Here is a 24,485-nt window from a genome sequence, read left to right as displayed (position 1 = left end):
ACCACCTACCCGCCCGGCCACGCGGGACTGGCCACTTGTAGACGGCGTCTGTCCCCTCTTTGCACAACTCAGGCTTTGCTCTGAGATGATGGTGAAGCTCTTACTTACCGGCCTTCATTCTCTCCTTGGGATCGAAGCAAATGAGTCTGCTTTTCCTCCCGCCTGGCAGTCAGTCCTGCAAAGAATAACGATGGAGGTTATTCTTCTCATCTCGGGCTGTCACAACGCAACACAACAGCACAGGCCAGGGGCTGAAACAACACACATTCGTTTCTCACTGTCCTGGGCACTGCCAGGCCCAGGTGAGAGCCTGCTTCCCAGCTTGCAGACAACGGTCTTCTCCACGTGTCCTCACAGGGTGGAGGGAGGGAACTCTGGTCTCTCCCTTCTTGTAAGAAAACGAATCCATGACCCTCATGACTTCATCTACCCCTAATCACCTCCCAAGGCCCCGCCTCCACATACCATCACAGTGTGGGTTAGGGCGTCAACACAGGAATCTGGGGGGACATAAGCTACCAGTCTGTGACATTATTATTAAGCTCCCATTTCTTGAGCCTCTACTGTATATCACAGGAGCTGTATTGGGGACATATTCCTTTCTTCTCTGTTTTTCAGATGAGAGAAGGTTCTGAGAGGTTACACCATTTATTCAAGATTGTCTGCATGTCTCAGAGAACAGATGAGCCAGTCCACTCTGTGTAAACAAACGAGGGTGGCCTAATCTTGTTCCTTCTCTGGAAATGTATTTTTTTGCCTTCATAAGAGCTCCAGGCCGCATTGTGACTGTCGTGGGCCCGAGTCACGCATGTCATGTGTTCATGGTCTCCTGCCCCATTAAAACACACACACACAAAAAAATTATATTTCATGATTGTGTTTGTAGGATTATTACATATTGCAGGCTGGATTATTATATATACATCATTATTATATTCATTTTCTTCCTTATTTATTTTGGAAGAACTTCAAGTTGAAATGTTTTCACGGACTCTTAGAAGCACCACGGACCAAGCACTGCAGCACCCCTGCCTGGAAAGGTCAGCCTGATAACGAGCAGGCCAGGGATTTAGCCACTGGGCTGCCGAGGGGCTGCTCTGGGGGAAGTGGCACCTGGGCTCTGTAACTACTGAAGCCTGAGCCAGGAGAGATCCCCGACTTAAGCTTTTTAACCTCAGCAGGAACCTCCCTTAAGCTTGGGGTCCTCCGTGTGTCTGCAGCTCTCATGGATGAACTAAGGGTTCACCCCAAAATTCTGGCCAGCCACTTGAGGAGTCGCCATACACACAGACCCCCTTAGCCTCACTGGCTGATGACCTGTGGGGTGAAAGGTGCCATGGGGGAAAGCCTGGCATTCTGGTGTTTGGCCACAAGGGGGCACCGATGGTCCGGCCTGCTGCCTGGCACCCAGGCCTGGCCCTACCCGCCTGGATCTCAGCCCTGTCAGCCTGGCTGCCCCCTTTCTGGCCCAGGTTTGCTGAGCTGTGTGGCCCTGGGGCAGGAGTGTCACCTCCCTGGCCTCAGGCTCCTTACTGAGACACTCAAGGTGGACTGTGAAGATCTCTGAGGTCACTTCTGCTCTCAAAATTTAATTCTGCAGGAAATACAGCTGGGCCAAAGCACAGCTGTGGGCCCCAAGGCCGGTTTCGCTTCTGCTCTGCAGTTACCCTGGCTGGGCGACCTGGGCTAAGTCACTTTCCCTCTCTGGTTCGCACTCGCTTGCTGTAAGAAAGAGGCCTTTCAGTGGGCCACCAGCCAGTCTGGAGTGTCCCCGGTGACCCTGACTTCTCCTGCTGAGAAAGGGCTGGGGGCTGGGCCATTGCAGAGAAAGGGGGCTGGACGCAGGCTGCTGGGGGCACCCCCACACCTGGAAACCAGAACCTTCTGTCTTCTGCCTCCAAGGCCCAGAGGAACTCCTGGTTCTGGGGCTGCAAAACCAACCCCAGATCCTCCAACAAGAGCTTTCACTGGCTCTGCCTGGATCCCACTGGGATGAGGGATATTAAATGGTTGCTTTTTGTGGTAAGTGTCTCCACGTGGCTGTGAATTCCCTGGGATTTGAATACCCGGTGTCTCCAGTGCCTGGCCCAGTGGCTGGCAGCAGGCCCCACAATGAGCAGACGTGCTGCACAAGAGTCAGCTGGGTGCCAGTTAAAAATACAGAGTTCCAGGCCTGTTCCTGTGATGGATTTTGTAGGTCTGAGTGGGCCCCCGAAAATCAGCATTCTTTCAACGGGCTGCTGGGTAAAAGCACCCCACAGAAATGTTGAAAGAACGAATAACTTTCATTAGTGGGTGGGGTTTTTTTCCCCCTATCCTTTTTTTTTTTTTTGGTTTCTTTTTGTTTTAAATCGTATCTCAGCACCTTGGAATTTGGGGAAGAGGGATGTAAAAATAGCCATTTTTCAGAGTCAGGCTTTCCCATCTCATGTTTAGTCTGGGACCGCGTCCTCAGCCTCTCCGGGGCTGTGGTCACTGTGGAATGCTGGTGGCAGTGCACGCCGGGCGCCCCTGAAACCCCTGGCGCTCAGCCCCCCGCGCCTGCCCAGGGCAGCTGGGCCACCACCAACCGCCTCCTGGGGCTGGCCGAGGGCACGCCTGAAGCGTCTCTCGTCCTGGTGGGCCTCGATTGACCCCGCACAGGAGAAACAGTTGAGCGGATAAATGATGTCTGCACCAGAGAACAATCTAACTCACAGACGCAAAGTACCTGCACCTGAGGGTACTACCTCCCCACCTCCTAAACCCCAACCCCGGCCAGGTGGGACGACGCCACCGCCCCTCCTCCTGCCCTTGGGGAGGCAGCCCCCACCCCCTGCAGGGGTGCCGGGCCTCCGCAGGCCCCCTCCGGGCTGCCTCCCCCTGTCAGGGCCCCGACACCCACACAGCCTGCACACTCTCCCCGCTCCGTAAGCCAGGCTCCAAAACCAGTCATAACAAGCTCACCAAAGAGGAAGGGGTGGGGGGGAGTTAAAAAAAAAAAAGTATCTTGGCCTCAAAACCCAGAACCCGATTCACTTCCAAACCACATAAAACGGCCAAGTGACAAGGCTCCCGCGTCTGGGCTGAGGGCTTTGCCTCGGGGGTCCCCCCCCCCGCCCCGCCTCGGAAATGGGCGTCTGGAAGAAGCGGGTTGTGGTCAGACCTGCTCTCTCATCGCGCCCCTCCTCGGACCCCCAGAGACCCCCATCCTCTTGGAGAGCAGAGAGGAGAGTCTGGCTGGTGGGTTTCCTGTTAACTCTTCCAAGCGTTCCTGCCCCAGGCCTGTGCAGTTCAGCCCCTTCGTCCCTCCCTGGGAGGGGGCACAGCCCCAAGCCCCCGGGCCCTCGCCTCCCTTCTCTGCTCACCTCTTCCCGGAGGCAGCAGCCAGCCCTGCGTGGGGCCTCGGGGCCTCTGAGTCCGGGCGTGAGGCGTGCAGGGGAAGCGCGAGCGGTCACTCGGAAGACGGCTCCGGGGGGTCAGCCTGCTGCTGCTGCTGTTGCTGCTGTACTCCGTGAGGCTCCAGGGGCCAGGTCCTCCCGCCCCGCAGGCCCCTCTTCTCAGCACCGCGCTGCTAAGGGCGGGAGCTGGACCACTGGGCGGGCGTCACCGACAACGCCAGGCGCTCATGCACGCGCCCACGCACCGCGCATGCGTCGTCTCAACGTTCAGTGAGCCCTGAGCACCTACTCTGCTCTCTGTAGACCCGCAGGCGGGCGGTTCCAGACGTTGGGCTGGAGAGACCCAGGCTCTGAGTTACAGCTCGGCCAGGCTGCAGAACCACAGGGAGCCGGGGCCTGAGCCTGGGCTGGCGGGCCAGCGGCCGCAGCTGGGACCCATTACCTGGCATGGAGTGCTCGGCCGCCTCGGGTCAGGTGTCTTTCCTGCTTGGAAGAGGAGATGAGGGTGCCTCCCTCGACCCGTGGAGCAGTGCAGGCCTGTGTGGTTGATGTGGCCGGCTGGGGTCCTGCCTCCACCACCGCCTCCTCTGATCCTGCACTTCCCCCCCAACCCCAAGCCCTGTCTGGGAGACGCCCTCCAGGACACGACAGCCCACATTTTTTTTTTGTCTGCGTTGGGTCTTCATTGCTGCGCTCGAGATTTCTCTAGTTGCGGCGAGCAGAGGCTACTCTTCGTTGCGGTGCACGGGCTTCTCATTGTGGTGGCTTCCCTTGTTGCAGGGCACGGGCTCTAGGCGTGCGGGCTTCAGTAGTTGTGGCTCGCGGGCTCTAGAGCGCAGACTCAGTAGTTGTGGCACACGGGCTTAGTTGCTCCGCGGCATGTGGGATCTTCCCGGACCACGGATTGAAACCGTGTCCCCTGCATTGGCAGGCGGATTCTTAACCACTGCGCCACCAGGGAAGCCAGACAGCCCCCAATTTTTTGTGCCTCTGAACTAGATGCTCTGTGAAGCTCAGGCTGGCGTGTCCCTCCTCCCGGCCAGGCTGGGTGATGAGAGGTGAGGACAGCCTCCCAACTGTGCTTTGCCCCTTTTTCAGCAGTGCGATGCTGCATGGTATTTAACCTTTTGAGGTTCAGTTTCCTCACTAGGAACATGGGGAGCCTCGTAGTTCCTACATCCAAGAATCCCAAAAGACTCCTTATTATTCAATCTTCCCGGGATGGTTTCAAAGTAAAATGCTGGAGAAACAGTCCTCATAAAGGCTCATTTTATGGAAGTCTTCTAATGTGTCAGGTGCAGTCCAAGTGTTCACACGAATTATCCCATGACATCCTCAGACTACATCTGTGGGGTAGATATCACCATGATCCCTAGTTGGCTAAAGAAGAGCGGATGCCCAGAGGACTTAGGGAATGTGCGCAAGGTCACACACCTATTGGTGGTGGAGGTGAGACTCCAGCCTGGGCGTTGTAGCCCAGAACCCCTGCTCTTTGTTTTCCGACTTTATTATGGTATAGTGGACATGACATAGTGGAAGTTTGAAATGTACAACCTGGGAACCCACACTTGTAATCACCACCTTGTCCCACCTTCCAGTGTGGAAGCATCAGCCAGAGCCTCCCCTGCTTTTAGAGCTCCTAGCATCTCCTTTCAGAGCTGGAGGAGCCCTACCCTCCAGCTTTTGGATGAAGAGGTGATGTGTGCAAAGTGACTAACCAGTGGTGGGGCAGGGAGCTTGCTCTGAAGCACACAACGCTTGCCGCTTTCAGAAAATTTCCTCTGGCTTGAGTCTGTCCAGAGATCTCAAGGCTCCTTTAGGACTTGGAGTCACTGCGTTCCACTGGGCCTTCTACTCACTATGTGCGTCCGAGAGGTGCCCTGCTGCCCCAGCCCGAGGGATGAGTTGGCAGAATCTTCTGGCTCTGGTCTTGCCAAGCTCCGCCCACACCTGCTAAGAACACTTGGTCCTCAGGGCAAGGCCCACTCTCCTTGGAGTGCTATTCAAGGCCCTGCCCACCTGCCACCTGCTCCATCCCATGTGGAGAAGTCAGCTCTAGGGTCTCCCTGGACGCCCCTCCCCAGTGGCACCTGTACCCTTCCTCACACTCATGGCTCACACATCCGTCTGACCCGTAAACTCCTTCACGTCTCTGTCTCCACTTAAGCATCCCATGCTCTCACGGAAAATTGTGGATGCTGGATGGCGACAGCCATCCCTCAGATAAGAGGGTCAGAACTCAGGATGGAGAGGGGTTTTCCGTCCACCCCCAAGAAAATCAACACAAGAAGCGGAACCAGAACCCAGACCCGAGGTGTCCTGGGTGGAGTTGTTTACGGAGGGACATGGTCTCCCCGCCCAACTCTACCCCAGGCACTGAGAAGGAGCCCATTGGGGGTGGGGTCATCACACACAAGCTGCGGACTGGCAGAGCACCCCCCCAAACGTATATGACTGTGCTTCCAACAGGTGAGCATCTCCTACCACGAAAACCTACTCCCCGGATTCCTCCTTCCCCAGACTCCTGTACCCAGAGTGAGAGAATGCATAAAAATGCAACAACAAAATGAAACATGTTGCCCCAACCCCCAAACACCCTTTGTTAGAGTGATCCGGAGGATTAAATGGCTGGTGGAGACCACAGGATTTTAAACTCAGGCTCCTGTGGACAGATGGGCACCTGGCCTTGAGGGGAGAGCCCAGAGGAGGGGCCGGGAGGGCAAGCAGATGGAAATCTGGCAAGAGCAGGAGGCTGCTGTGAGCGGCGGTTAGGTGAGGAAAACTGAGCTGGTGTGAGCAGAAACCATGGGAAGGAGAAGGCTTTTCCAAGAAATTACAGCGGTATTGCCTTCCAAGTGGCTGGGGACCTCTGCAGACATGATCTCATTGCCCCTCCCCCCAGGGCCTCTGGGGGAACCCGGGGTCAGGGGTCTCTGCCCCGGCCTGAGTTCAAAGAAGACTCCACCTGCCGACTCTCCCAAAGAGGCCTGAACCTGGCGTTCCCTCACTGACAGCGGAGGGACCAGAAAACTCCCCTCACAGCTGATTCGACAGAAGTCTCCTCAAGCTTCAAGGACCCTTAAAAGCACTTGAAATCTCTCAGGACAAAAATGACTGTAACAAAAACAGTTACTCAAGGAGAACTGTTTCATTCTGTACCAAGGGAGTTGATTGTCTATTTGCTTTGGTAAGAGTGGGCCTAGGACCCAGCCACTCTGCTCAGGGTTCTCTAGAGGAACAGAATCAATCGGATATATAGACATACAGAGGAGATTTGTGCTAGAAATTGGCTCGTGTGATCATGGAGGCTGAGAAGCCCCACCGTCTGCCATCTACCAGCTGGAGACCCAAGCGAGCTGGGGGTGGGGGGTGATTCAGTCCAAGTTCGAAGGCCCCAGAACCAGGAATAATTGTCGATGTCCAAGGGATGGATGTCTCAGCTCAGAGCGAGCAAACTCCCCCTTTCCTCCATCTTTTTGTTCTCTTCGGGCCCTTGATGGACTGGATGGTGCCCACCTGCGTGGGCAAAGGTGGTCTTTCCTCAATCCACCAATTCAAATGCTAATCTCTTCCAGAAATACCCTCATAGCCACATCTGGAAATCACGTTTACTGGGCATCGCTTAGCTCAGCCAGTGTGACATTTGAAATGAGCGATCACACCAGTGGTGTGGATGGAGATACTTGCGTGCCTGGTGCAGCGGGTAGAGAGCATTTGGGGCATCAGCTAAATGATGTTTCTGAGCCTCTTCTATGCCATTAGCACTTTGCTAGACACTGGAGGATACATGAGCCAGAGCGAGACCTTATCAGCAGGTGACCGTGTGGCAGTGGGAGCAGACTCAGCTCAGAAGAAGAGAAGTTTGGTGGCCCTGGGCACTCTGGGAAGGCTTTGTGGTGTGCCATCGTTAGGAGCCAGCCCTTGTCTGTCAGGTACCAGCTGTGTGCCAGCTCTGTGCTAAGTGATCTCTAGACACCATCCCATAATATAATCTCCATAACAACCCTGGGGGCTGTATAGCTGCAATTCCCATTCACAGCCCTTAGAGCAGTGCCAGGAACTGTCCATTGATGTTCTTTAGTGAATGGTTGACAATAATGCCAATAATGCCATTGCAAAGTAAGGAGACTGAAGCCACCGAAGAAAAGTAATTTGCCGCTAGTTGCCAAGAATGAGAACAAGGGAATGGGCTTCCCTGGTGGCGCAGTGTTTAAGAATCCGCCTGCCAATGCAGGTGACATGGGTTCGAGCCCTGGTCCGGGAAGATCGCACTTGCTGTGGAGCAACTAAGCCCGTGAGCCACAGCTACTGAGCCTGCACTCTAGAGCCTGCAAGCCACAACTACTGAGCCTGCATGCCACAACTACTGAAGCCTGTGTGCCTAGAGCCTATGCTCTGCAACAAGGGAAGCCACCACAATGAGAAGCTCGCGCAACGCAACGAAGAGTAGCCCCCGCTTGCCGCAACTAGAGAAAGCCCGCAAGCAGCCAGGAAGACCCAACGCAGCCAAAAATAAATAAAAATAAAGAAATCAAAAAAAAAAAAAAGAACAAGGGAAGAAGACCCAGACCCCCAGGGTCCCGGCAGTTAGAGCCCAAGCCTCAGAGCCAGACAGCCCCGCCTGGACCAGGCTCTGCCTGTGAGTGGCTGACCCTGGGGAGAACATGGACTCTGAAGGCATTGACTGGAATATGGAAATAACAATATTTCTTTCAGAGGGCGGTTGGGAGGATTAAATAATATAACGAATAAACTTGCTCAGCACAGGACTGGCCTAGAGTAATTGTTCAATAAATTACTGTTATTTCATGAGCTTCACTCGAGCCCTGGGTGTATGACAGCCTCTTAGAGTCAGGCTTCACCTCCTGAGATTGTGTTTTATCAGCCCTCCTTTGATGCGACGTCTTCCTGAAACTTCGGGCTAATCATCCGAATCTTCCCACATTAACACAGAATGACTCATACAGGAACCTAACTAAGGCTTTTTAGTGTAGACATTCTCGTTTTTGAGAGAAAACAGCCCTGTTTATTTTAGCTGCCAACATGATTGAAGTTAGAACTTGCTGACCGTGGTTATTGAAAGACACTAGAATAAATGACCAAAGGCTTTTTGGAACTCTCTTTACCTAAATACTTTGAAGAATAAGAATATTAGAGCTAACAAATAAAAGAAAGGAAGGAAGCAAGGAAGGAAGCAAGGAAAGGAGGAAGGAAGGAAGGGGAAAAGGAAAAAAGAAAGATAGAAGGAAATAGCTAAAATACCACAACCAAGAAGAATGAAAACCAATTGCTAATCAGGCTCCTATCTGAGTGTCAGTTGTGAAAAATATTTGATGACTTAACGAAGATCCTGTATCTTGTGTGGGGTTGTTATAGGAAGGTATTGATTGCATCTGAGCTGTGGCTATGAAATCTGCGAGCTGTGACACCTCAGCCATTTATCCTCTATGGATGAAGGGAAAGCAGAACTCACATCCAAGGCAACCAGGGTGTCTGCGGGCAGAGGTAGTCACATTGGGGACGACTGGGGGAAAGGGAAGAAATCAATTTCTCCATCTCTGTGGTCACAGGGCTGTGGTCTGAGGCAGATGTAAGAACACGACGTCCTCCAGGGCAGCAGCATCCGGTTCCCTTTGCTGCCAACCTAAAGAAACTCGAGGAGTCCCAGCAGCTGGGGCCAGGGCAGTGCCGGAGCCAGCCGTGGTGTGCAGATGAAACGCAGGTTGGGTGGGGTGTAGACCCTACAGAGAGACTCGTGGGAGCCGCTGACTTTCAACCCTCCTCTTTTCCAGCTCCCACTATTTATTCTGGCTCCTGGCAGCAGACCCCTGTGGGGACAGAGGGACCTCATGGAACAGGGGCAGGGAGGAGGCATTCGAAAACCACAGGGTTAGTGATGAGACAGGGCAAAACAAACCCAACCAAAACAGGGAGCTTAGGGCGGGTCGGGCATGTGGATTTCAGGACTATTCCATGACTGTCAAGGGCAGGGCGCGGGGCTAAACACACCCAGATTCCTGGCTCCCGGCAGACCTTGATTTCCTGAAAAACTTCCACAAAGTGATCCCAAAACCATGATGCACTGCCCTCTGCCCCATAATCACAAGCAGCAGCTTTGAGGTGGATGAATTCGCCTGTGATCCCCCTAGAGACCACCGAGGTTTCCGTACACCTTCCCCGCCCCATGCAGCTCCTTGGGCTGGGTGAGCCTGGCACCTCGTGACCCCAGCACAGACTGGACCAGCATCCGTCTCCAGCATCCCCAGGGACGCCACCTCAGGTCCCGACTGGCTGGAGCTGTGGGTTCATCCCCTCCAGCTACAAAGCCTCTCGGAGCCGGGGGTCCACCTGGAGCTCTAGCATGGAGCAAACCCTGTGGTCCTAACCACCTGGACTAGAGCTTTCAACCTTGTGTTCCTGCCTCTTTTGTTCGTCCTGCTTGCAGGGGTGAGGGAGGTGGAGTACAGAACCGGACGGATCTCAGGTTCAGTCTCGGGGGTAGGGGGGACGGACACTGAAGGGGCACCTTCCTGGTTGGGGGCCTGGGAATGATTAAAGCCTCTCCCAGCCTCCCCCCATCTCTCCGCTGGGACTGGAGACATGTTTTTCAAGGATGTCACGGATTGCCTGTTTGTCTGACTTTGTTCCCTGATCAGTGGGGCCGTGGGGAGGTGGTCTGCATGTGTCTGGCTTACTGGGCCCTCCAGCACCTGTTCACACGTTGGGTGTTGGGACCGTAGGACCTTAACTGGTGAAAGGTCAACGGTCACCTTGATTGTTTCCAGGCTGCCCCACCTCCCCCTCCCATCGAACAAACAAAACACACAAGCAGACAGATCCTTCTGATGGCCCAGACCTGACCTGCTTGGGAGGAAATTCTATCCTGGCCAGTGGGTTCAAGGGGATTGTGAACACAGGCCTTCTCCCTGCTTCCTAACTGTACAGGTCATCCCGTGAGATGGTTTGGCTCATGAAATTTAAAAAGGAGTCAGGACGAAGGTAGACTGGATTCAGGATGCCTCCAGACCTCCCCTTGTTCTTTCTGCTTCTGCGCAAAGGCGTCAGATCTTTCCAGTCCCATCCTGGTCCGGTTTCACCCTCTCTAGGGGGTCTGGTTGTGCGGGACCAACCACACACAGGCCACGTCTTCGATTCTATGCTGAAGAGAGTACTTCCGGGGGACCAGGGGTGCGTGGTTAGGAAAAAGAGCCACCACATACTGTTAACATAGCAGAACTGTTTGGGAATGTGGATACCCATACCAGTCCTGCCTTCCGGTTTCCAAGGATGACCCAAAGCAGTGAAGACTTTCCTCTCTGAACTGCTCACCTGCAAGGAGAAGTGGTCCAGGACTCAGCTTCTCCTTTTCCTCTTCACAACACCCGCCAGCACTCGACTCAGAGCAAGCTTTTTGTCCTGGCTGATCTCAGTTTTTACTTTCAGGGCAGGGATGCTGCCTGACCCATCCTTGTATCCTCAGGGCCAAGCATAAAATCTAACACAGTAGTAGGTTCCTAAAGTGTTGAGTGAACGATGAGTAACAGTCAGGAAATGCCAGGAGGAGAAGGACAGAGCGGTTATCTGCAGAGCCAGAGGTGGGGGAAATGCAGAGGAGATGGTGGCTTGGTGATCTGGATGGGAAGATACGGGACCCGTTTTCTCTCAGACTTCTGCTGTTGTCTGAGACCTGACTGATTCCCCTTCTGGAATATTTACTTAAGAAGCTAAAGAGAGAGGGTATTACCTGGAGAGTTAGCAGGTTTCTCTTCTCAGTGGCCAAAAGCCAAACAGATGGTTGAGGGCGGGGTCCGGGGCACCGGCTCTCAGTGAGCTGAGCATCCTTCACCATGAGACCTGGGCAGCTCCAGACAGGCCTGTGAGATGGCGAGGACTTCCGTGGGGCAGTGAGTCACTCATTCTTCATGGCATAGCTGTGGCCTTCCAGGAAATGGTATTGGACACGTACGCATAGATACACACGTGCAGTGTGTGCACCCACGGGCATGGACTTGCTGCACCAAGCGGATACTACAAGCCTTGCCCACCCACAGTTCCTCCAGCTCGTTGGTCCAGCAGAGCCTGGGGCCTCTGGAAGGGTAGGACCAGGTGGAGAGGAGATTTTCCATGATGCTTCTTCTCTTTGGTGATGTTAAGGTGACCAGGATAAAGACCCTGGTCACCTGGGGGATCCTGTGTCGTGAGCAGACCCGAAGAATATGTAAGTCCACAAGCATTTCAATTAATGGGATGCTGGCGAGACTGCAAACAAAGCCTGAGGACGTAGAGACTCCAGTGGATCTGCTTGGCAGTCACATAGGTTATACCTGTTAAAAATCACCAGTCACTCACGGAGGAAACGATCAGTGAGCTCTCACCACTCTGCACCAGGCCCTGGGCCAGAGTACAGAGTACCAGAGTACGCTGGTACGGCAGGGAGCAGGCAGGCGCGGTGCCTGCCCTCAGGATGTGAGCTTCCTTCCATGCCCACATCAGTACCCCAGCATTTCCCCAAAGCTTGTCCATTTTGAGTTTTCCCACAAATAATGTTTCTATGTACCCAAACCAAAAGGCCCCAGGAAGGAGAGCAAGGGTGCTGCAGAGTAAATGTTTGTCCTCCACCAAATTCATACACTGAAGCACTAACCCAAGGGGATGGTGTCAGGAGGTGGGGATTTGGGAGGTGATGAGGTCATGAGGGTGGAGGCCCCCACGATGGGATTAGTGTCATGATGGGATTAGGGAGCCCAGAGAGCTCCTTCGCCCCTTCCTCCAGCTGAGGACACAGCTGTCTGTGAAACAGGAAACGGGTCCTCAGCAGACACAAACCCTGGCCACACCTTGATCTTGGACTTCCAGCCTCCAAAACTGTGAGAAATAAACGTTTGCTATTTATAAGCCGCCCAGTTTGTGGTGTTGTGTTACAGCAGCCGAGCTCACTAAGACAAAGGGGTGACATTAAAATTCCCCCAGCCCTGCTACCTACATTAGAGCCATTGGAGGCGGATGGCTTCTTGGAGGTCACAGGGAGACGCCTCTTTAGGTCTAAGAGGGTGTAGTGTCTGTACAGTGAACGGTGGAGCACCACTGCTGTTCCAAGTACCTGGGTTCAAATCTTACCTCTGCCTCTGCCTAACTGTGTGACCTGGGCCAAAAGAGCTGACATCTCTGGGCCTCCATTTCCTCAGAAGTACATTGGAAGTAAAATCAGAATTGATCAGTGGCTGGAACAGGGCCTGACACCCAGCTTTCATGGTGGCTTCTGATAACTCCCACGCATGTTAGTGGGAAGCACCGTCAGATTGTTGATTGTCCATTTTCTGTTAGACCTCTCAGTCTGCACTGGCTGGGGTCACAGGCACAGGGGTACGTGTGGAGAACTCAGGTTCCGAATGCAGACCCGGGCCCCATCCTGCTGTCAGGAGGCTGCCTGGGATGGCACGTGGCATGGACGCCGAGATTAGTGTCATTCAGATGGTGAGCAGAGGGACAGACCGTGGCAAGGTCTTGCTGCCTCTTCAGAGACAGGCAGTGGAGGAGGTCCTGGCACAGAACATCGAGCTTGACCTTCAGCTCTGGGCCTGATGGACCATTTGGGGAGGAATCGCTGGTTTTCTGCTCTTTGGAAAGGATGCACCTGCCTTGCTACATGCCCTTCTCTCACCAGTCCGCGGGGAAGTGAGGACAGGTGAGCAGACCGCACAGCTGCCCGGAAGAACAGCGAGGCCTCGACGGGACTCTGTCCCCTGTCTGTGGCCGCATCCCTGTGACTGTCAACCACACCAACCTTCTAGCGCCTCTTCCCGTCTCCTCGGCCATGCGTCCCGAGGCGCAGACAGCAGTGGCCATGAGCAGACACCCCTGGCCCAGGCCAGTTCCCCGAAACTCTTGAGGACTTGGGAGATTGCGGCCGCTGAACTTGTGCTGTGAGAGCTCAGAACATAAACGAGCGGCGTGTGGACCGTGCGGAGGGACGCAGACACCCTCGGCGGCCCGTGGTCCCCGCAGCGACGGCGCCTCGGTGGCCAGATCGCTCAGAAGTGAACCAGGAGGTTGGCCGGAGGAGAGAGCTGGATGGGCAGGCATTCAGGCGACTCACCGACTACAGATTCAAAGAGAGAAGTTCGTACTGCACACCCCGAAGAGGAGGGACCCCTTTTCCAGCCCCCATGCAGAGCCCACCAGGCAGCAGGCAGAAAACTCAGGTTCTCAAAGCCAGAGTCACCTCCGCTCAATCCTAGTCTCCCGCCAGGCTCTCGCGGCGACCAAGAAAAGGACTTGGTGACTCTGCATCCAGACTCTTCCACCCCATAGGTAGTGGACCAGATAATGGATGGCGCAAATCAGGCCCTTTTCAGAGTGAAAGGGGGAATGCAGTAATGATGCAGGACTTGGATGGACTCCAGACTCTAGTGCAGGGACCGGGAGGCCTGATTGCAGTCCAGCACCACCGCTCATCTGTCTGGGCTGTTTCCTCATTGTAAAATGTTGCTGTTTTCATGGGATACTTTCTGACTCTAGATACCCAGCAAACGTCGGCCGCTTTACAGGAGTTTATCTCATTGTGTGTGTGTGAGGGAATCTACTCCACTTATTCTAAAATATCTCCTAGAAGGAAGAACCTTCTCAGCCGAACTTACCTTTTAAGGAACCAAGCAGAATTTCCTGCATGTCAGCCTTGGTGATGTTCGCCCCACAGCCAATGAGGCTTTAACAGTGAAATACAAGCATTGTTTCCCTTCATCCCTGTCTATACTTCTCTTAGCAGAACAGTGACTTCTCATGCTCTCTTTCCCATAAACCTCTCACTCACCACTCGAACTCCCACATACCCCACCAAGCAAAACAGAAACAAAATTGTAAATAATCTAAGACCAGAATAGGTGCTTCCTGATACCACTCCTTCAGACATCGCAGTTCATGTCGCCAAATCGCTAAGCTCATCTTCCCAGACCCCACCCCCACCATGTCCTCCTCTGCCGGGCACTGCACAGCTGCAGGTCCCTGCTGGCCCCTGGTCCCTCTGAGTGCATCGGCCCTTCCTCCTTGGACATGTCTCTCAAACTTCTCCCTTCCCCGCCCCCATCACTGCTGCTGCCTCCCACTGGCTCTTCTGCTTCTTCACGTCACCAGACAATCCTCCTAGAATCTCTCGTTCATCACGTTGCCCGTTCTGCTCAAGGATCTACAACCTCAGCACGTTGTAGGGACAAGTCGGGATGTCACAGTGGGACGTCTGAGAGGTTCCCGCTCCGTGGCTCCTGAATGCCTGGACAGCGGGACTTGGTGGGGCAACTGGCTGGAAGGGAGGGATTAGGATTTGCCTTGGAGTGACCTCTATAGCAAGCATGACATGTTTACTTCCTGTGTAATAACAGATGCATGCAAGTAGCAAAGGTTTCTAAAGATGGTTTTACCAGAGTGCTTCATGGGTCAAGAAAATCCACATCATGGGAATTCCCTGGCGGTCCAGTGGTTAGGACTCAGCGCTTTCACAGTGGTGGCCCGGGTTCAATCCCTGGCCAGGGAACTAAGATCCCACAAGCCATGCAGCGGGGCCAAAATAAATAAAGAAAATACATATCCACCTGATGTTAACAGCAGGGCACCTGTCAGCTTACATAACGAAAACGTCCAGAGGTAGGGCCAGATCCTGGGGGATTCGCTCTGGGAATTCTGTCTCATCAGGACTAGAAGTCCATTTGTCTGTGCTTCTCTGAGTCCCGCCTCCTCCATGGGGCAGGTTTGTCCTCAGGCTGGCTTCCCTCACGGTGATGGCCTGGCTGCCACACCTCCCGGGGCATGTGCTCTCCTGTTCGCCTCCAGGAGGAGGGAGGGAGCGTCTCTTCCCCCAAAGAGAGAACAAACCCTGCATTTCACCCTGAATGCGCGGACTGAGTTTTTGCATCCTTCCCTGAACCACACCTGTGATGAGAAAAATCACCTGGAGCTTGGGCTGTGTCAGTTCTCTGCAAACAATGGATGTGGGGTGGGGGGGAGGGTGGCCCCTGGTGTCCACAGCAGCATAAGGCTGAGAAAACACATCAAGAATAACGTCCAGTGAACACTGTGGTCCATGACTCTTTGTGAATTATGGTTTTCTCAGGGTATATGCCCAGTAGTGGGATTGCTGGGCCATATGGTAGTTCTCTTTGTAGTTTTATAAGGAACTTCCATACTGTTCCCCATTGTGGCTGTATCAATTTACATTCCCACCAACAGTGCGAGAGGGTTCCCTTTTCTCCACACCCTCTCCAGAATTTATTGTTTCTAGATTTTTTGATGATGGCCATTCTGACCGGTGTGAGATGATATCTCACTGTAGTTTTGATTTGCATTTCTCTAATGATTAATGATGTTGAGCATCCTTTCATGTGTTTGTTGGCAATCTGTATATCTTCTTTGGAGAATGTTCATTGCAGCTCTATTTACAATAGCCAGGACATGGAAGCAACCTAAGTGTCCATCAACAGATGAATGGATAAAGAAGATGTGGCACATATATACCATGGAATATTACTCAGCCATAAAAAGAAACGAAATTGAGTTATCTGTAGTGAGATGGATGGACCTAGAGTCTGTCATACAGAGTGAAGTAAGTCAGAAAGAGAAAAGCAAATACCTTATGCTAACACATATATATGGAATCTAAGAAAAAAAAAAAAGGTCATGAAGAACCTAGGGGTTAGACGGGAATAAAGACACAGACCTACTAGAGAATGGACTTGAGGATATGGGGAGGGGGAAGGGTAAGCTGTGACAAAGTGAGAGAGTGGCATGGACATATATACACTACCAAACGTAAAATAGCTAGCTAGTGGGAAGCAGCCGCATAGCACAGGGAGATCAGCTTGGTGTTTTGTGAGCACCTAGAGGGGTGGGATAGGGAGGGTGGGAGGGAGGAAGATGCAAGAGGGAAGAGATATGGGGACATATATATATGTATAACTGATTCACTTTGTTATAAAGCAGAAACTAACACACCATTGTAAAGCAATTATACTCCAATAAAGATGTTAAAAAAAAAAAAGAAAGAAAAGAATAACGTCCAGGACTTCCCTGGTGGTGCAGTGGTTAAGAATCCGCCTGCCAATGCAGGGGACATGGGTTCGAAACCTGGTCCGGGAAGATCCCGCATTGCCGTGGAGCACCTAAGCCCGTGTGCCACAACTACCGAGCCTTTGCTCTAGAGTCTGCAAGTCACAGCTACTGAGCCCGCATGCCACAACTACTGAAGCCCACGCGCCTAGAGCCCATGCGCCACACCCAGAGAAGCCACTGCAATAAGAAGCCTGCGCACCGCAACGAGCCCACATGCAGCGATGAAGACTCAACACAGCCAAAAATAAATAAGTAAATAAATAAATTTATAAAAAAAAAAAAAGAATAACGTCCAGGGGCGGCTTGGGTGAGGGCAGCTGATGGGATCTTGTGTGCGTGTGGGGCGTTAAAGCCCCGTCTCCTTCTGGGCACGAGACTGCTCTCCTGGCAGGAGGGATGTGCCTGAGAACTAATTGGGGACGGGGAGGGGGCTTCTCTGAAAGAACCGTTTCTTCTTTGGAAAAGGAGAAACAGTGCTTCTAGAAGGCTCTTCTCTTGGACTCAGGCTTGCATCCACGCACGGTTGCTGAGAACACATCTAGTCTACGGAAGGGAAGGAGCGGGGTCCAGGGTGAGGGGCACCTCTGCACGCCGGTCCTGGGCCTGCTGGGCTGGAGACATCAGTGAGTCTGCCCTTCGGGCTGGAATCACTCACCCGGGCACACCTCTCCCTCTTGCTTTCTCACTTTGAAACCAGCATTTTGTGTGACATTGTAGCCCCACTTGGTGTGGTCACGGAAGAGGTGAAAACCACCTACAGGCCTCAGTCTCCCCAGGGAAGATGCGGAAATGAGTCAGCGTAAACTGTGAGCCGGGCTTCTAGGTACCAGCCTGAACCTCAATGGCCAAACCGGAATTGGGTATTGGTGTTTAAGTCCAGGAAGGGCCCTGCCTGCCTGTTTGTGGTGACCTGTGACCTCTCCACTGTGCTCCCTTTAGGCAGGAAACGGCCAGCGCACCTCACTTCGCTCGTGTCCAGGCAACAGCATTTCTAGGCTGGAGAGTGTGTGATGCTCTTGGTGAGGGAGCCGCCTTGGCTCCGGGGCACCTGTGTTCTATGTCCAGGCTACCCCGGCACCTGCCCATACTCTGTGCCTGTCCGTTTAGGTAGATGGCAGTGCATGCGCAGCTGCTGAGTTGGGGTCACACAACAACCAATCGGGGGCATTCGCTTTGGTGGACCCCGGGTTTTAGAACAGTGAGACCCACCGGTTGGACCTGCTAGACCCCGTGGGCCTGACTGTTGAACACCAGGAGACGCCATGGCTGCGGGAGGCCCAACGCTGATGTGGGAAACCCAGGAGGAATTGAATCAGACCCTGGAGACCCAGAAGGGACCTAGTGACCATCTGATGCCCTCCTTTGAGCTTATATAGGGGATGGAGGCCCAGGGAGGGGGCAAGATCTACCCCCGAATTAACCTCTGGAAAGTGATGGAATTAGAACTCTTGGGCCTGTTGCCTCCTGATCTCCACTTCTGGGCTTGTTACTACAAATACATCATGTAACTGGATCCACTTAACCTTTTAAAGAATTTATGGCTTGAACAATGTGCGCCCTGAGCTCTTTTAAGAGGTAAAAGCAAAAGTAAAACCCGCCTGGGCAGTCTTATCACTTCCAGTTCCTGGCCTTCCAATCACGTTGAGATGCATTCTCACGTGTCCATGGCCGAGGGGCAGGGGGGCAGGGGGGCAGGGGGAGGGTCTGTCCAGATTTCAGGATTCTGAGACCTGACTCATTGGACTCTCTGGTAAAGAGCTCAGAGCTCGAGTGCTGTGGACAGGAGGTAATTGTCACAGGAGGGGACATCATGGTCCCTTTCCACTGTGGCCCTAGGGGAATCTGGCCTTAAGATGCTTTAAGGTGACAGAGTGTGAGAGAAGCAGCTAGGTGAAGGTTTTAACTTGAGTCAGTGAGGCATGTTCTGACGAAGCCATCAGGGCTGACGCTGGGGAAATCAGGGCACACGAGAAGACCTCTGCCCATAAGGTCCGCGCCTGCTCGTGGGCACGAGTTTTGTTTTCGTCTTTGAGAGTGAGAGCTCAGCCTCGCTGTTTCCCTGCTCCCCGCGCCTTATATAACCCTGTGGGCTGGATTTAAAGCCAGATTATATTTTTAGGTGGAGAGAGAGATTACTTATTAGGTCTTAGGAGGAGTGGAACTCGGTTTGGCCGATGCCTGTTCTGCGAATTAATGTGCTGTTTTCACCTGGGCTCTGGGAATGACGCTGCCTCAGGAACAGAGCGTGGATCCCACAGCAGCCCTGCCCCCCACCCCCAAGGCCTCAGTTTCCACCTCACCTTCAGGTCTTCCCCAGAGGAATCCTGGGTGAAGCAGGTGGAGACCACTGAAGACAGAGCCAGTGGGAGGGAGCCTAATTCTGAGACAGGTGGGGAGGGCGTCCCTGTGTCCATGCAGCCCCTGGGGCAGCTGCCTGCCCCCAGGTCCTGCATCAGTAATTACATCACATCTGCATGATGTCCTGGAGCCCAAGCATCATGTTCCTCATGGGGCCGTTTCCTGTAGGGAGCGGGAAAGTGGGCCAACTTCTCCCTTCTGAGGCTGGAGAACAGGCTCTTTCTGATTTGGGACATTAGGCAGTATCACTTTTAGGAGAGGGCGAGAAGGAACTCATCCCGTGTAGAAGAAGACAAGACAGCTTGAAATCTGCAGAAACCCCAACATTTGAAGGGTACTTTGGTTGTGCTGTTGCCCTCTCTCCTCTCTGTCTCTCTTTGTCTCTGTCTGTCTGTCTGTCTCTGTCTCTCTGTCTCTCTTTGTCTCTCTCTGTCTCTGTCTCTATGTCTCTCGGTCTCTCTTTGTCTCTCTCTGTCTCACTTTTCACTGAATGTACTGACAGAAAAACGCACAAGCTGTATGCGTTCAGCTAGCTGACATTTTATAAACTGAGCCCACCTGTGAAGTCAGCCCCAGCTGGAGACACAAAGCAGAGTCAGCCCCCAGGGGCCCTGTCGCTGTCCCTTCCACTGATCCCCAAGCCCAGGGCAGGGGCACATGGACGCCAGCAGCTTGGCAGTTCTGCCTCTTCTGGGGCCCCACGTGGAGGGTCCGGCAACCTGCACTCTCTGTGTCTGGCTCCCTCTGATCCGTGTTTTTGTTCCACGTCCCTCGAGGGGCCCCAGACAAAGTTGTGTCATCTGGACATTGGAGCCAGCTGGCAGCTTCCCAACAGGACCATGTGGGGAAGGCAGGGTGGGTCCAACAAGACCTCCGTGCAAAGTGCTGCCTCCCAACGGCCACCATGTCACGCTGGGCGTGCTGACCAGCTGCCGCAGTGCCCAGGAGCCCCGACACCCAGGGAAGGATGCCCTGTCCTCGCCACCCAGAAAACCACTGAAGAGCAATGCTTTTCAGGGCCGAAACCATGCATCACACACATGCACGCTCTCCTGGGAAGCCCGCTGCTGCTGCTTTTTAATTTTAAAGTTTAACCAAAGTCTTGACCCAGTGATTTAGAGAAGAGACAAATGTCTCCTGAGGGGAACGACGCGGTCTCGCTGTTTACCATTTCTAAAGCAACTTCTATATCACGAAAGCCTTGGACTAATTTCCCTTTGTCACTCCTCACGCCCCCAGTGCAGGAGGGAGTTTTCTATTGCACGAGGGGGAAACAGAACAGGAAACGAGGTCACGCTGGGCAGAAGACTCAGTCTCCCTTGGAGGTGAGAGCACAGGCCATACCGACGGGTGGCATCAGCCCCAGGGTGACCGAGCCAGATGTGGGTCACGTCTCTCCCACCGGCGCCAGGGTGGGCCCCCCCCCCAGACACCTCACCACACAGAGACACCCTGAGGAGCCCCTTCAGCCTCCAGCCACCCCACGAAGAGCTGCGACCTGTGTGTTGACGCAGGAAGTGTTTCTCCTCGACCAACCCGATGGCAACCTCACCCCCCTGCAACCCCCAATCCTCTCCCTGAACAGGAGCTGGACCAGATTCCACTGCTCTCTGCACACTCTTGATATTAAAAGTTAGTCTGTCTAGTTTGAAACCATGACTTATGAGCCAATTCAAAGCTCTGCACCTCCCTTTCATACCCTCTCCTAGGCTGTGGAAGGACTGTATTCGTTTTCTAGGGCTGTCATTACGAAGCACCACACACTGGGCAGCAGAAACTACAGAAATGGGTCATCTCCCAGTCCCGGGGGCCGGAAGTCTAAGATCAAGGTGTCAGCAGGGCTGGTTCCTTCTGAGGCTCTGAGGGAGGATCCGTTCAGGCCTCTCTCCCTGCTTCTGGCGGTTTGTTGGAAAACTTTGGTGTCCCCTGGCTTGTAGAAGCATCACCCCGATTTCTGCCTTCATGTTCAATGGTGTTTTCCCCTATTTGTAAGGACACCGTCATGTTGGATTAGGGCCCACCCAGCTCTAGGATGACCCCATTACATCTGCAATGACCCTATTTCCAAATAAGGTTACATTCTGAGGGACTGGGGGTGAGGACTTCAACATATGGATTTTGGGAAGACATATTTCAACCCATGACGCAACTCTAGGTGAAGGTGGGGAAGAGAAGGGAAAATGAAGAAATGGTTTCAGTTAAAGCCAGGCCAAGCTACAGGGCAGAGTTGGAAGTCAGGTAGCAGGGAGGGTTGGGAGAGGGGAAGGTGGAGATTGGGATGGACCTGCAGGAGGATTCTGGGGGCCTGGCCATGTTCTGCTTTCTGCCTGCTTGTGTTATAGACTAGATGCTTGTGTCCTCCCAAAACTCACATGTTGAAACCCTACCCCTCTGCCCCATGTGATGGTGTTAGGAGGTGGGGCCTTGGGATGAGATGAGGCCATGAGGGTGGAGCCTCAGGGATGGGTTTGTGCCCCCGTAAGAGTCACGAGAGAGCCGGCGTCCTCTCTGCTCCCAGACATGTGGGGACACAACGGAAGGCAGTCTGCAGCGGGCTCTCCCCAGAACCCCGACCACACTGGACCCCTGCTCTTGGACTCCCAGCCTCTGGCACTGTGAGGAATAAGTTTCTGTTGTTTAAGCCCCAGCCTGCTGTTCTGTTCCAGCAGCTGAAGAGACACGTGCTTACACAGTTGCTTCATAATAATTCACAAACATTTCTGTTTTACACACTTTTCTCTATGTGTGTTATATGCCACATTTTTTCAAGGTTAAAAAAAGGGGGGCATAGAAGTCAAAACTAGAATGAGGTATCACCTCACACTGGTCAGAATGGCCATCATTAAAAAGTCTACAAACAATAAATGCTGGAGAGGGTGTGGAGAAAAGGGAACCCTCCTACACTGTTGGTGGGAATGTAAACTGGTGCAGTCACTCTGGAGAACAGTATGGAGGTTCCTCAAAAACCTAAAAATAGAACTACCATATGATCCAGAAATCCCATTCCTGGGTATATACCTGGAGAAAACCATAATTCAAAAAGATACATGCACCCCAATGTTCACTGCAGCACTATTTACAATAGCCAAGACATGGAAGCAACCTAAATGTCCATCAGCAGAGGAATGGATAAAGAAGATGTGGTACATATATACAATGGAATATTACTCAGCCATAAAACAGAATGAAATAATGCCATTTGCAGGAACATGGGTGGACCTAGAGATTATCATACTAAGTAAGTCAGACAGAGAAAGACAAATATTACACGATATCGCTTATATGTGGAATCTAAAATATGATACAAATGAACTTATTTACAAAACAGAAACACTCACAGACATAGAAAGCAAATTTAGGGTTACAAAGGGGAAGGGGAGAGGGATACATTAGGAGTTTGGGATTAGCAGATATTCGCTACTATATATAAAATAGATAAACAACAAGATTCTACTGTACAGCACAGGGAACTATATTCAGTATCTTGTATATAATGAATAATGGAAAAGAATATGAAAAAGAGTATATATATATAAAACTGAATCACTTTGCTGTACACCAGAAGCTAACACAACGTTGTAAATCAACTACACTTCAATTAAAATGGAGTTGGGGGGAGGTGTGGCATAGGAAGAAGTTTGCTTACCTGAGTGAGGCTGTGCTTGGTGGTGGAGGGTCCCGACGTCAGTCTGGTTCCGTGGGCACTGGGGCCTCTCATGACATGGCAGGTCCTGTGTAGATGGTGGGTCTGCTGTGTGCATGCGTGTGTGTGCACGTGTGTGCCTGTATGTGGGTGTGTGTGCACTGTGTGCGCCCACGTGTGTGTGTGTGTGGTGGTCCCAGGCTCCTTTTGCGACTGGAGGCTCCCCGAGGAAGGAGTTGCTGTGTCCCCCAGCCCCACCTCGGGCAGACACTCCCCATCTGAGCGGGGGGCCCCTGCTCCGGGTTCCCCTCTTTCCCCTCTGCTCAGGGGGAGCCGTGGGAGGTTCTGAGTGCCTTTCTGACCTTCCAGAGCCTTGTTGAACTGGGAGGATGTCCTCTCCTTCCTTCCAGGGCCCTGGTCTCTTAAAGCCCCTGCTGATTTGGCTACCCCAGAGACCTTGGCCCTCACGCATACCCCACACCTGGGGGACCGTGTCATGTACTCCTAGGTACTTCCACATGCTCCGCCCCTGCTCAGCAGGTACCGGCTGGGAGGGGAAGCCGGCGCCCTGCCTGGAGGAAGGAACAGCTGAATGAGCCTCACTTGAGCCTCACCTGGCCTCAGAGAGGAGCACGCTCTCCCGTGGGCTGGGGAAGAAAAGCCCCTGGCCGTAGCCCCCCAACACAGGGCCGTACCCCGACCTCCTTCTCCCCCGGGGTCGGGGTGGTCGTAGGCAGGTTGTGCCACCTCTGCCCTTTGGGGCGGCCCCCCTGCTGGGCCCTTCAGCCCCCTGACAATGTGAGGACACGGGCTCCTCTTGTTTCCAGCACCGCATCCTAGTTGCCAAGTGCAGCGCTTGGCTGGGATCTGCTGTCGTGCTGGTGCCTCAGTGTCAGCGCCGTGCGGGGGCTGGAGCTGCAAGGCTGACCGCCACCTGGTCCCCTCCTCACGGGGTTCTCTGCCGCCCAGCGGGGACAGACGGGAAAGGCAGACGACTGAGGTGTGGCGGTGAGCGGACAAGCCGAGGGCTCCGTACACCAGCCAGACCACTGAGAACTCAGAGATGAGTCCACCTCTTTGAGCCGTTACCTCATCTGTACACGAGAAAAGGCTTTTTGGTGATTAAATGAGACAACGCATGTCAAACGACAGGTAGATCACAGGTGCTTAATAAATACTAGTTATTTTATATTACTTACATTCAAACTCCTTTTCTAATGCCTCAAGTCACCCCGGTCTTTATCGTGGCCTTTCTCTTTTTCCCAGATTTCTCTCTTTTCTTCTGATTCTTCTGGGATCTGGAAGTTGATAACATCCTTCTATGGCTCACCCGCCATCTTGGGTCTTATCATTCATGTCTACCAGGGTGAAGGAAGCATGAAAACCTAGACTATGTTGTTTTTCTGAATGCTATCAAAAGAGTTGGAAGAGAAGAGTAGAATCTTCCTTCCCACTTCTGTTTTTTATTTCCTTCTCATTGTCTCCCTTTCTCTCCTTCTTCTCTCTTGCTGCAAGCTACAAGATGATAGGATAAAAAAGCATGGAAACAGAAACTTAAAATTAGCATATATGCACAATGCTGCTGCTTTGGGCAATGGAAAAATAAACCATGCCTACATTTCTATTTTTCCCAGAATCTGAAGAACAACATTGGTTATTTGGGCAGTTGGCTATTCCTGGGTACATTTCAGAAATGACTTGTGTTTATTTATTAGTGGGTATTTTTAACAGTGTTTCAGAGCATTTCTCCAATAACCCCGCAAAGGAGTGTGGGCTCCAGCCCTGGCGAGGGACGGGGTAGAAAGGAAAAGATGTCATGGCTGCTGGAATCACCACCCGCTCTCTCCTTAGCACTTCTGCTCACTGGGGCCCCAACGTGGGGGCAGTCATGGCCGTCTGAAAAGCAAGGCTCTGAGCTTTGTTCCTCCACCGGGGCTTCCGTGAAAGGACGTTGTTAGAGCCTGAATGGGATTACTTCACACACACACACACACACACACACACAC

General features: G+C 53.0%; 1 protein-coding gene across 9 annotated transcripts in view; it reads right to left on the bottom strand.

Moving 5' to 3' along the window:
* Positions 1-24,485, bottom strand: part of LOC113628238 (calmodulin-alpha-like) — a 135,987-nt gene that overhangs the window by 28,229 nt on the left and 83,273 nt on the right. For 8 of the 9 annotated variants that reach the window (XR_003435939.1, XR_003435937.1, XR_003435943.1 and 5 more), the window contains 3 exons: positions 22,483-23,994; positions 11,125-13,479; positions 109-175 (listed from right to left, as the gene is read on the bottom strand). The gene's annotated coding sequence lies outside the window, so the exon portion shown is untranslated. Of the gene's footprint in view, positions 1-108; positions 176-8,383; positions 13,480-22,482; positions 23,995-24,485 lie in introns of those variants that run through there. The other variant, XR_003435938.1, reaches the window with a different exon arrangement.

The sequence above is a fragment of the Aethalodelphis obliquidens genome, unplaced genomic scaffold (assembly GCF_003676395.1).
Source record: "Aethalodelphis obliquidens isolate GAN/ISIS:26980383/991018 unplaced genomic scaffold, ASM367639v1 scaffold23, whole genome shotgun sequence".
NCBI classification, from domain to species: domain Eukaryota; kingdom Metazoa; phylum Chordata; class Mammalia; order Artiodactyla; family Delphinidae; genus Aethalodelphis; species Aethalodelphis obliquidens.
The sequence above is the reverse complement of the archived record's forward strand: the minus strand, read 5'-3'. Positions and strand labels throughout refer to the sequence as shown.